This window comes from Leptopilina heterotoma, unplaced genomic scaffold (genome assembly GCF_015476425.1).
Source record: "Leptopilina heterotoma isolate Lh14 unplaced genomic scaffold, ASM1547642v1 Lhet_42, whole genome shotgun sequence".
Classification (NCBI taxonomy): Eukaryota; Metazoa; Arthropoda; class Insecta; order Hymenoptera; family Figitidae; genus Leptopilina; species Leptopilina heterotoma.
In genome coordinates this window covers 3270711-3284295 of record NW_025111078.1, presented here as the reverse complement: position 1 = coordinate 3284295, position 13585 = coordinate 3270711, and positions in this window count along the sequence as shown.

The following is a 13585-nucleotide window of genomic DNA, read 5'->3' as shown; positions in this document are numbered from 1 at the left end:
TCTGTTAAAACATGAAATTTCTTGTCATTGTTAACTTTTGACATTTGTCATGCGCACTAAATTATAAGTTTCTTACATTTCCGATAGTGCCACGTGTTTTGAAATACGTTTTCAAATTTCAAAAGTATTTTTAATTTTCCAACTTTATTTAATTTTTGCAAAAAATTGTTTTTATTTCTAAAAGTGTTAAAAGTTGTACTCTAATTTTTTTTAATCCTTTCTATTTTCAAAATTTTTTAATTTCATGCATTTTTTTTTATTCAAATACTTCTAATCTAATTGTAGAGTCACGTGATACCGGCAGTGCTCGCTTGATAACCGGAATTTAATTTTATAATTAGTATAATTATTCGGGCGTTTTTTTTTTGTTTTTAAATTTTATAAAATAGTTTTGTATTTTTTTCAGTGTGGAAAATATCGTTCGAGTAATGTTTCAAGATATGGTGTTTCGCAAATTTGACGACTTCATTGTAAGGTAAGATTTTTCGATATATTTGTATTTAGTAAAAGAAAAAGGGATATTATTTTTAAACCATTTTTGAACATTATAAGTCTATTGCAACTTGAAATCTGAAAAAAAACAAAAACATTTTCTTTTTTTAATTCTAAAAACTTCTCTTAAAATAAGGAAATCAATAGAAACCCTATTACTTATACAATAGTCGCTACTTTTAGCATTTTATCATCTCTGACGTTTAGCTCTGCAAGTGTGTTATAATAAATTCACAATCCTTTTATACATCATCCAATAATTTCTTTAATCTGTATATGAAACTCTCTTTTTATTTTCTACTTTCGAAATTCTCCTTTTTCTTAAAAAAAGGCCTTTTTCTATAAACCAAACTTTTAGGTCATAAACCTAACTTTAAATTTTTTTAATCCTTTCATCCTAGAATGTGTAGAAAAAAAATTGTGTATTTTTTAATAGATTTAATGTCTCTAGAATCCAGAGACATTTTCCCCTCATTACAGTCACATTCCATAGAGTAAACTATGAAAATCAATCTCTTAATAACTAGATCGAGTAGGAAAGCCAAAGCAATTATTGAATCAATAGACTTTTTTTTGATAGCTCTACTCGCAGAGATTTACCTCTAGTCTTTGCCAATTATTCAACAACGATATGTCCATTATTAGTTAATTCTAAATTTTAAAAAAATAAATTAAAGATTTTTTAAAATAAATAAACCGAAAAGAATAAGTTAAGAACATTGTGTTGATGAAAACAAAATTAATTCTTGATTTGCAAAAAAATTTTTATTGTTTTGTAAATGCAGAAAGTATCCGCAGTCCTCTGCAGTACCTTTTTTCTTTATGGCATTGCTTTAGTAAAAATAACATTCCATTAAATATCTATTTATGTCAAGCACAATCGGTAACTGCTGAAACGCTTTTCCAACGTTTACAAGCTCACTAACATGAGGTGTATTGATTTAGCCGTCACGTTCATTCATATCTATTTCACAGCTCCAATAATAGAGCAGCATCTGAATTCAATGATGTCAGCCAATCGAGCTTTACAAACATGTAAAAAAAATAAACTTTTTTCGCAAATTATCTTCAGGGGATTTTTTCCATTTGTAACTAAAGGAATTCTTCCAAAACATCATCATTATCATCATCATCATCATCGTTACCATCATTATCATAATCATCATTATCATAATCATCATTATCATTATCAGCATCAGCATAAAGTAGAGATAGATAACTTTTTCCACACCCTGCGTCTAACTTCCGTTTTCTATAATCAACTTTTTAGTTTTCGTTGCGGAAAAATAAGACCAACAACAAGCAAAATTGCTTTTAGTTTGATGGTTGCAAAAGATTTTTTTGATTAACAGGAATTTAGAACTAACAGGACGTTGGTTTTTTTGATTCTAAAATTGTATGGTCATTCAGAATGGGGATGGTAGGTTGTAGGTTGTGAGGAAATTCCCAAAGAAATTTAAAAAAAAACCCTTGGCTAAAAATTTAACTTGCTCCAGTTATTCTTTCTGACTTTCGAAACTATAAACATTATATTGGAATTTGCAAACTTTATTCTATAAATCTCGCATTAAAAAAAATGTGATTCAAGCTAGAGGACATTGCCCACACACGAAGGGAGTGTTCGCCACCCTTTTCACCACTACCCCCCCCGGCCTCCCTCCCCCAAATCCCGCACCCACAATCCGGGTTCCGTGTCTCCCGGGCTGCAACTGGGGTGAACGCCCTTGCCTGACCCAGACTCACAATCGATCTCTATTCGTTGCAAGCAACCCCTTCACGTCACTCTCCGTCTCCTCACGTGAGATTTTCTCGGATACACCCTCTTAACCTCCTAAAAATTGGCCCCCTTTTGGGGTGAAAAAAAAAATTGAAAAATTCCAAAGCCAATGCAACCCAGTGAGAGGTCAACGGGCTTTGAAAACATAATTATGTATATGGGAAACGACAAACCCTCTCATCAGTGCAGTTGATAAAAACCTTTTGATTTACACAATCTGATAATTGCCTGCAATTCAAGAAATTTAAAATGACCGATAAGATTCCTATACTGTATAATTTTAGACTAGTTCTTCTAAATCTTTTTGATAATTCGAATTTTGAATTTGCAAATCTTAATTGAATTATTAGATCAAGTATCATGACAATCATGATGTTCCATTTCATTGCCTGAAATTTTATGGCGAAAGTCATAAGGGCAATTGATGACGATTATGTACATACGATATTTTATGGAGGTTGCGTCACCGTACAAGACGTAATCCCTAGGAATAAAATAAATTCGGTCCTCATCATTATTTCCCCCCTCTGAAAAATAAGTCAGCTGAGCGTGAGTCAAACCTCAAGTTCATATACTTAATAGGGTGACATTCATCGTTTAACGCCAAATAATACATTCCCCCCACAAAAAAAAATCCCCTCTCTAATCCAACAATCCAATTTTCGAATCCCATTGGTCATTCCAACACATTCTATAATACAGAAATCAATAAATTTTTCAAACAAACATATTTCACTAATGCAACTGTTGAAATTTATCCCTATTGTACGAGAATTCCGTTTATTTTAGCAGGAACGCAAATCGATTACATATTGCAGATTTTTGGTAAATTATTTTTTCGAAAAGTATCTGTAAAAAAGTTTACATTTTATATTTTTTCTTTTTATCTAAAATCGAGTGCAGTGAACTTTGTGACCCCCCCTTTGCAAACGTTGATGTTTGAAAGATGCAAAATTTAATTTACCGATTCCTGTTAACTTATTCATAGACATTTAGTACGAAATGCAGTAGTATTCGAGATCTGTTGGGACAATAGATATAGCTTTTTGAATTATTAATACAATTTGTGCAGATCAAATTAGAAACTTTTCCATCCTTTTTTTAAAACCAAGTTGATATTTCTATTTTTAGATTCAAAATTAGCTACAAAATAAAAAATTAGCATAGAATTTTTTTCAAAAGCTATGATGGTATTGACTTGAGAGTAAAGCAGAAAATTCCTTTTGAATACAGAAACATTGTATGCACATGCCTTTAGAAGAATTTTTTCCATTTTGCGCAATGGAATATCAAACTATACTTTTAACCAATACTCTAATGGCAAATACATGTTTTTAGCAAAAACATGGGATTTTTGCCATCGATGGGTTTTTCTTAATTTTTTCCCGCGATTTCTAGTGTGTGTGAGAGAGAAAATAAAAAATATGAAAAAGAAGAAAATTACAGTTTAAAAAAAAAAATATGTTCCTCTTCCGTAGATTCTTCAACGAGCAGCAATGCAAATCCCGCATGCCTCAAAACGAGGCCGTTACTCGAGCCCTCCTAACGCCTCACACCCTTTCACCATTTATCACTCTCTCTCTCTCCCTCTCTCTAGTTCTCTGTGTCTCCCTTTTGCTAAAGGTACATTCCACTTCCCTCTCACTTCCTCTTTCCCTCTCATGCGCTCTCTTCCGTCAACGCTTCTAGAACAATCCAGGGAGTTCGATGCTCGGGGGTTGCATAAACTACTTTACGATTACAGCGCGTATTCATCTCGATCTGCCCGCAGCAGATTTTAATCAAGAAAGTTATTTAATTTCACCAAATTTGAATAATCGATCTTAACTTAATAACAAAATTATAGCCCTTGCCACTTTATAGAAAATAAAATTATGGATAATAAAACTGTCTTTATGGTTTATAATTAAAACAGTGTTCTATTGTTGGGAAGGATTGATTTTGTTTTATGGCAAAGCTTTTTTAATGGGTTGCATTCTGTATCTTGACCCCTAAGCGAAATCTTTATCGATAGTTTAGTTGGGACGTTGGGGATTTGCGAACATTTTTGGGAGACTGCAAAAGTCGTTCTAGAGATACCCCAAAGAGAACCTCCTATGGCTATTGTTCATGCAATGCAATATGCCTTCGTTACAAAGGGGACCGCATAAGCCTAACAATAATCTAACATCTAATTATTCGATTGTATAAATTACAAATTTCTTTTTTCGAAATAAACTAGAGAATTAGATTATTCCACTTTGGATCCTCCTTTATGAATGAAGGATGACTGCTGACTGTCACAAATATATGGATGTCCAACAATAATCTAACATCTAATTTGTTGCCGGTTATTAGAAGCTACTGCTGGCTTTTACAGTTCTTAAAACTGTATTGTAACCAGGATTCTACTATTTTCCACTTGTGTCTAATCCTTTTTCGACAAATTAAGATGACAAATAACAAACTAACTGAAGTCGATGATGATATCGATGGTATGAAATATATTTTCCCTTTCAGCATAGTTGAGCCCTAATCCACCTGAAAACTATCCCACTTAGAAGAAAAGATTTTAGTATCAAGAGGTTTTAGCACCTACTACGCTACAATGGAAACAAACCACTCGGCAACAGACACCTAAAATCATAATGTCCTAGTTTGTAATCCCACTAGTCGAGTCTAATCCTTAACAGATTAGGTGCTCCGTATCAAGTGGTGACCTACGGGATCATCAAGGTAAATCCGGTAAATATTTAAGAGACACGGAGCATTGGCGTTATATTCAACACCATCCAAATCCAACAATTATTTAATTAAACACAATATGTTTTTGAATTTGGGTCCTAGAGCCGTTTCCCAAAGTTTTATTAGGTCTTTAAGAAAAAATCCAACCAACCACCAGTATGTCTTTGACTAAAGTCATCCTTTCACAACTGGAAGTATTTTGTTGTACACGCTACAAACTTTGATTTAATTTTCCCCTTGCTATCAACATTCCGGAATTTCTAAACAAACATTTAAAAACATCCTAATTGTCTCGAGCCACACATATACATATACATATGTTTCACAATTTGAAACAACTTCTCCATTATTTCCCAAGAGTAGCATTCGCACGTATGATACTCGTTTGCATGCAGAATGCGAGTTTGTAATATCACGAGTATTCTAAATATAGAAATCTCTTCCCATACCCCAAAAGGCAATCTGTCATCAAAATCTTTCAAGAGAATTCCTCCAGAAAACAACAGTTTTTTTGGAATTTTTTAAAAGACAATTGTATTTAAAAATTTTTGCGCAGGCTATAACAAAAAAATAGAAATAAAGAAAGAATTTCTGGAATAATTTTCCACAGTGGAAATGAAATCGAAGAAAAAGAAAGACGCTGGGCGATGTTGTATGAGAAAAAAAGGGTTGAGAACAAGAAAGAAAAAGGAGTTTGGAAAAAGAAAAAGTTGAAGACGTCCGGTCGACCGGCCGGCGAAATCTGCAAGGGCGGAAGTGAGGGTGGGAATGGCGCAAGCGCCTTTTGCTCGCCCGTGACTGCACCAAAGGGTGGTTCAATGTTACGGGAGGGCACTGACCCGAGCGAGCTAGCGAACGAACGAGAATCCATCCCTCGATGCACCGAGAAGGATACACTCCTGGTACAGACGGAGAGAGAGAATGGGAGAGGGTCTTTCTCTCTCTCTCTCTCATTGCTGCTGCTGGTCTCGCGAGCTTGCCATCAACCCCGTAGCAACCTCTTTCCGCGCACACCACATTCCCCTTCCCCACCCCAAAAAAAACTATCCCTCCTGGCTGCGCCCTGTTACGTAGGGACTCCGGCCACAGCCCGGGATAGACATCCAGCTCTCTTATAAATTACCTGGACCCGCTGCTATACGATTGCAAATTCACATTATTCTCAGCTTGGAAAATACGTATTCAAAGCCAACGTTGACAGAGATTCTTAACTCCTACATCGTTCGCAGAAACAGTGCACGATAAAAATAATTCTGCGGATGTCCGACAGTCACATTGACGGCTAACAATGATCATCTAATTATTCGATTGTATAAATTACAAATTTCTTTTTTCGAAATAAACTGGAGAATTAGATTATTTCACTTTGGATCCCCCTTCCAGAATGAAGGATGACTGCTGACTGTCACAAATGTATGGACGTCTAACAATAATCTGACATCTAATTTGTTGCCAGTTATTAAAAGCTACTGCTGGCTTTTACAGTTCTTAAAACTTTATTGTAACCAGGATTCTACTATTTCCTTTTTGTGTCTAATATGTTTTAGACGAATTAAGTTGACAAATAACAAATTAAATCGAGTCGAAGATGTCATCTATCACTAAGTTAACAAATCCTTCAACAAATTTCTAGGCTAATGTCTCCATTTGCAAATTTTATTATGATAACCGTTTCTATGGTACTAAATCCCTTAGAAACAATTGTCCTAGTAACTGTCGCCTTGTTTATCAGCATCTTGTAATAATAGCTCAGAAATTCACCTGAACAGTTTTTATCTGCTGCTCCTAATTGTCCAGACTCTTGTAGAGTCTAATAGAATAAGTTTACTTGTTCTAAATTTTGGAAAAGTTTTCCTCTCGCCAGACTGATAAGCAAATCACAAATAAAATTATACTTTACGGTCGTAAAAATTAGTGTCTTTTAAAAAAACAATTTGCAAACATGACGCAACAACAGCTACGATAACTGTTTTTTAAAACATCCGTTTGTTAAAATATTCAGGCACGTAAAAAGGAAATCAAAATTCCACAATATTAAATTCATTGTTGTCCAAAACATTCAGTTGCTCAATGAGTGTGAATATTTTTGGTTTTTCTTTACAAATTAAAAATTTACTAACTTTATTTAACTCCCATATTTATATCCCCTAAAAAAATTGAGTGTGTATCATTTTCCGAACCGGAAAGATTATTTGCTTGCTCAGTGAATATTTTGTTAAAATGCACCATTGACATATTGTGTGGAGTAAAAAGAATTATATTCAAAAATTTGAAGAGACGAAGAGAGCAATTTTTTGGTGTGGAAAATTTTAAAAACTTCTAAAAAAAAATTGATGCAATAATTCTTTACATAGTGATGGAGATTTTGCTTTAGTAGCTATAAATTTTATTTTGATTCACAATTCTTATGTAGCCCTACCCAAGAAAATAAATAAATCAAAATTTAAGTATATGTGAAATGATTATTCATAAAAGAAATAATGTGGGAAGGAGAGTCTTTTTTTCTTCTATTTTCAATAACCATTATGATTTGTTGTGTGAGGCCAAAAAAAACTGGTTTTACATTCAAATACCAGAATGAAATCTCTTGATGCAAGAAACATACTCAAGAAATAGCGTCAATAATTGAGTGATTTGAATTTTACCACTCAGAGAATTCTGACTTTGAATAGGGTTCTGGCATACTATACTCTTGGTCATTCATCCCCCTAATGTGAACTATACACTCTGAAACGAGTTGGTTTCATCCAAAAAAAATGTGGCTCAATGACGAAAATAACGAAAATCAATACTCTATGATAGTCGAAAAGAGAAAAAGATATCCTTGATTTATATTTTCCGTTTTATCAATTCAACATATTTTCTAATATTCATAAAATCTGTAATTTATTTCATTTTTATGTAAAATAGATCATTTCCGATATAAAAAATAAATTTGGGTCATTTTGCAGAATTTAGAATTTCTCAATAAGCATATTTTTATCATGTCTCTGTTGATAAAACTTTAATTAACAATTTTATCATATCTTTAAAATTAAAATATTAAAAATATTTTCGTCTTCTGAATGTCAAATATTTCGACCTGGTTATACGGAGACTAAGACTAGAAATTTGTGGTTTTAGAAAGCGCCTGGGGTTGAAAACTAACACTCGGGATGTTTAACACTGATCTCAAGATCTTGCAAATTCCAGATAGTAGATTCCTTGCGGTTAAACTTTTCTTTGCATAATCTAATTTAATCTAATATGAGTCTAACACGGAGTTCACGATTAAGAAAGTTAGCACTTAGGTTGGAAACCATTGTGTCTGCATCCTATTAGCTAGAAATAAATTAAACCGTTCGGAGACCTGTTTTCCTGTAGCTGTAGAAATTCAAAAACCTCTTTCACCAATAGGTTGCTAATCCATCTTGGACTAACAAACGTTTGACCTTAGTTTTGTTGTCAAATTGCTCTTCCGAACTTGGGCAATGACAGAATGCAAATCGGTGATTCACTTTCTACACTTTGGGGAAACTTGTCTGTCTAGTTTGTGCTGATGATAATTAAGAAGACCATGGTCTTTTAATTTCAACTACTGGTTCTGGGACTGAAATTTTTGTCTCTGGACAAATAATAATAGCGGTCCAAGAGGGGTTATGTTATAACATCTAATAATTCGATTGGGTAAATTACAAATTTCTTTTGTTTTAAAGTAAACTTGAGAATTAGATTCTTCCCTCTTTGATCCTCCTTCCTGAATGAAGAATGACTGCTGACTGTCACAAATATTTGTTCGTCCAACAATAATCTAACATCTAATTTGTTACCGGTTATTAGAAACTGTTGCTGGCTTTTACAGTTTTCAAAACTTTATTGTAACCAGGATTCTACTTTTTTTGTGAGATTGGGTGAGAGAATTATTCTCTTAAGCGAGTCCAGGCGAAAGATAGACAGTGCCCAGAATGCAAAAACACTGGTGCCCAATGAAATGGAGAAGCATTTAGTTGCAATCGTATTGATCCCGATAATATTCCATCAGAATTGGGAGTGAATTAGCGAGGATAAGTCTCGTGCACTACCAGCGGGGCCTCGCAGTCTGGAAGCATATATCAACTTTCTAGATATAACTCTACAGAGAGAAATGGCTAATTGGTGAGTTGACTCCGGTCCTACATGGCAGAGAATTCAAAACGCTAGGTACGTCCTCAATGTACTTTATGTAAGGATAAACGAATCTCAAGTTAGCGGACTGTAAACACCTAACACTGAATCTTCCGTCATAGGGAATTTAACAGAAAAGGGGACTCCAAACAGATCAGAGGATCAGTTGACTAGTTGACTTTAACCGCGAGGATAATCCGAACACCATCACAATGCTACTTTCTAGAAAATTGTTTTTAGTATTTTCAGGTCTTTTTCATCATGTGTTCGACAATCTAAGTAGGGGATCTCGAGTGTTACCTTTCTGGATCACCGACTACACCCTACTGAAGCTTCTTACCTTTGCCCGACAATCTTTTATAGATTAAGCACGCCCTTGGAAGTGGGTCAGGTGATAGGCTGATATTTCCACACACTGTGTCCTTTGATCTTATTTGCAAACGTTACCTTATCCTTCACGAAACATAACACTGTCTAGAACAAATTTTGCTTATTTTTACTTTCGTCTTTTATTTCGAGTACTATTAAATTCCTGGATGATTCACATGGGGCGATTAGGGCAAAAGCTTTATTGCTCCTTATAGGAATTTTTGCCTAGGTTAGTAGGCCCAGTTGTACCTGAGAACCACCTACCCTGACGAGGTAGACATGAGAATTAGCAGAAGGACATCATTAAAGTATTTGTGTGTACACTCCTGCAAAGGGACTAATATTAAATTTCTCGATAATGATTATTGAAAGTGATTAGATTAGCTCAGAAATTCACCTTAAAACCCCTTACAGTTCTGTTTGGTCCTTTTCCGATTGTACTACTAGCACTTCTCGAACCGAAAAATGGCAAAGCTTATCATTCGTGCAAGTTCGTGGGTCTCGTGTCGTCTAGTACAGACACTAACCTAGCATAACCATCCAATTTTTTCTTGCCCAAAAATTTGAAGAACATTAATAGAATAGTTTTTATGTCACAAATAGCAGACATTAGAGCTTCTAATTAAAAAAATTAGTGAATATTCATCAACAGTAGTTTGTCAACCTCTTTGTTGCTTTATTTCTTGAGACTTGTTTAACTTTATCAGAGCTCGTTTACCATTGTTGTCATGAATGAAATTATTTCTTCTTTAATAAAAGGACCTACTTTTTTATTTCGTGAGAACTGACGAAAAAAAGGTAATAACGAACGCCCTTGTATTATATCAGATCTTTCTCCTCTGCATTGATGTCTAACTGGCACTCGAGACGACTGACATAGCAGGGGGTTTCACAAGTCAGGGTTGACTCGGCGGTTGAGTCGATCCCCTGTTATGCTAATTTGTCAACCGTCTGAGTGAGAGGAAAATAGAGAATGAGAGAGAGTGAGAGAAAATCTAGAATCAGGGTGGCCAACTGGGACCAAACATTATACACTACTACTCTCTCTCTCTCTTATACCTCTCGTTATACGAATGATCGAACTAAAATCCCAGGTAGCTAAGTGTTTTAGAATCACATTTGAAAGTAGCACTCGGCCTAATTTTTCCCACTTGATGAACTAATTAAAATTTTAAACAAATATTAAATCCTCTCTCTCTCTCTCTCTCTCTTTTGTGCAAACCTCACGTCTCTTTAAACGTCATCCAGTCGACTATTCACAATTGCTAAGCGTTTCCGGATAAATTATATTCTATATTCTACCTTGCTTCGAGTAATTACTTTTATTAATGATACAAGTTCTTTATGGTTATTATTTGCTTTATTAAAATTATTAATATTTCTGTAAAATTAAAAAAAAAACATTTAATCTAGTTTTTTTTTTAAATTGTTTTAAAATTGTTTTTTAAATTTGTTTTTTAATACAATAAATCATCATGCAAATACCATATTTCTATTATAAATGTTTATTACAATTGAATATTAATTTTGGCTCAGGATATATTATATTTTTTTTTTTTTGTTGAAATGCTACTAGAAACGAAATAAAAGATACCGTAGGAGAAAAGAACAATTTTTGAAAGATAGTCTTCAATTACGAATGGCCGTTGGGAAACGTTCCAAAAAAATATTTCTAGCCCCAATTCATATATAAATTGTAAGGAAAATAACATCATCGGCGTAGGGTGCGATTTTTTCACTACATATTCCCCCACATTATATTTATCATTATTTTGTAAAAATACGTTTAAAAAAAGAAAAAATATTAATAACTTTTGTCGATATTAATTATTTTCAATAATATTTCAAAAGGAATTTTATTTCAGATCTTTATTTTAGAATTTTGTTTACAAATTTTATTTAAAAATATTTCAAATCTAATTTTAAGATATAAGTAAATTTATCATTTTTCTAGATTAGAAAATTTTAATTTTCAAATATTTAGAAATTTTCCTTTTGTAGAAAAATGAAATTTTTGCTTTTCTAAGTTTCAAATTCAAAGTTGTTGACAACTGATAATAGAGCTTTAATGTTATATATATATATATATAACATAATGTAAAGTAACTTGACATAGTAGAGGAATGCTTTGAAACTGTATGAATCAAAGTTTGTTGTACCTTTCTACTTTGCGAACTATCATCACTTTTCCTAGTTTGTTCATAACACAAACTATTTTAATTTTTTTTTGTTTTAAAATACTTTTTTCTTTTCGAGAGGCATATTTAGTTTTAAGAAAAATATTTATTTTCTAAAAAAAAGAATTATTTTTTTAATATAAATAATTTTTTTTTTTTAAGTGAAGAATAAATTTAAAAAATTTCAGACTAATTCACATTCACATCCCATTTTCCACTCCCGCTCTCACTTCCCACCTTCCACTTTCCACTCTTAGTTCCTACTTTCGCTTCTCACTTTCCCCTCCTAATGGGGAAAAGAGGGAATAGAAGTGAGAATGGAAAGTGAGAGTGGGAAGTGAAAAGTGGAAAGTGAGAGTATAAAGTGGAAGGTGGGAAGTGGTAGTGGAATGTGAATGTGGGAGTAGAAGGTGAGAAGTGAGAGTGTAAACTTGAAGGTAGGAAGTGAATGTTGGAGTGGAAGGTAGGAAGTGAATGTGTGAGAAGAAGGTAGAAAGTGAGAGTGTAAAGTAGAAGGTGGGAAGTGGTAGTGGAAAGTGAATGTGGGAGTTGACAGTGGAAGGTGGGCAGAGGAAAGTGAGAGTGTAAAGTGGAAGGTGGGCAGAAGAAAGTGAAAGTGGGAAGTGAGAGTGTAAAGTAGAAGGTGGGAAGTGGTAGTGGAAAGTGAATGTGGGAGTTGACAGTGGAAGGTGGGCAGAGGAAAGTGAGAGTGTAAAGTGGGAGGTGGGAAGTGAGAGTGGAAGGTGGGCAGAATAAAGTGAAAGTGGGAAGTGAGAGTGTAAAGTGGAAGGTGGGAAGTGAGAGTGGAAGGTGGGCAGAAGAAAGTGAAAGTGGGAAGTGGTAGTGGAAAGTGAATGTGGAAGTTGACAGTGGGAGGTGGGCAGAGGAAAGTGAGAGTGTAAAGTGGAAGGTGGGAAGTGAGAGTGGAAGGTGGCAGAAGAAAGTGAAAGTGGGAAGTGAGAGTGGAAGGTGGGCAGAAGAAAGTGAAAGTGGAAAGTGAGAGTGTAAAGTAGAAGGTGGGAAGTGAGAGTGGAAGGTGGGCAGAAGAAAGTGAAAGTGGGAAGTGAGAGTAGAAAGTAGAAGGTGGGAAGTGGTAGTGGAAAGTGAATGTGGGAGTTGACAGTGGAAGGTGGGCAGAGGAAAGTGAGAGTGTAAAGTGGGAGGTGGGAAGTGAGAGTGGAATGTGGGCAGAATAAAGTGAAAGTGGGAAGTGAGAGTGTAAAGTGGAAGGTGGGAAGTGAGAGTGGAAGGTGGGCAGAAGAAAGTGGGAAGTGAGTGTGAAAAGTGGACAGAGAAAAGTGAAAGTCTAAACTTGAAGGTAGGAAGTGAATGTTGGAGTGGAAGGTAGGACGTGGAAGATGAGAAGTGAATGTGGGAGAAGAAGGTAGAATGTGAGAGTGTAAAGTAGAAGGTGGGAAGTGGTAGTGGAAAGTGAATGTGGGAGTTGACAGTGGAAGGTGGGCAGAGGAAAGAGAGAGAGGAAGGTGGGAAGTGAATGTGGGCAGAGGAAAAGGAAAGTGGAAAGTGAGAGTGGAAGGTGGGAGGAAGGTGGGAAGAGGAAAGAGAATGTTGGAGTGAAAGGTAGGACTTGGAAGGTGGCAAGTAAATGTGGGAGTAGAAGGTGGAAAGTGAGAGTGTAAAGGGGAAGGTGGGAAGTGGTAGTGGAAAGTGAATTTTGGAAGGGAATGTGGGAGTTGAAGGTGAGAAGTGAGAGTGGAAGGTGGAAGTGGATGTGGGCAGAGGAAAGGTAATGTGAAAGCAGAAAGTGAACGTGGGAGTGGAAGGTGGCAAGTGAATGTGGGAGGTGGGAAGTGAATGTTGGAAGTGATTGTTGGAGTGGAAAGTGAATGTGGGAAGTGGAAAAGTTACAGAATTGACCTCCTGAATGATAGAGCGTCGAACC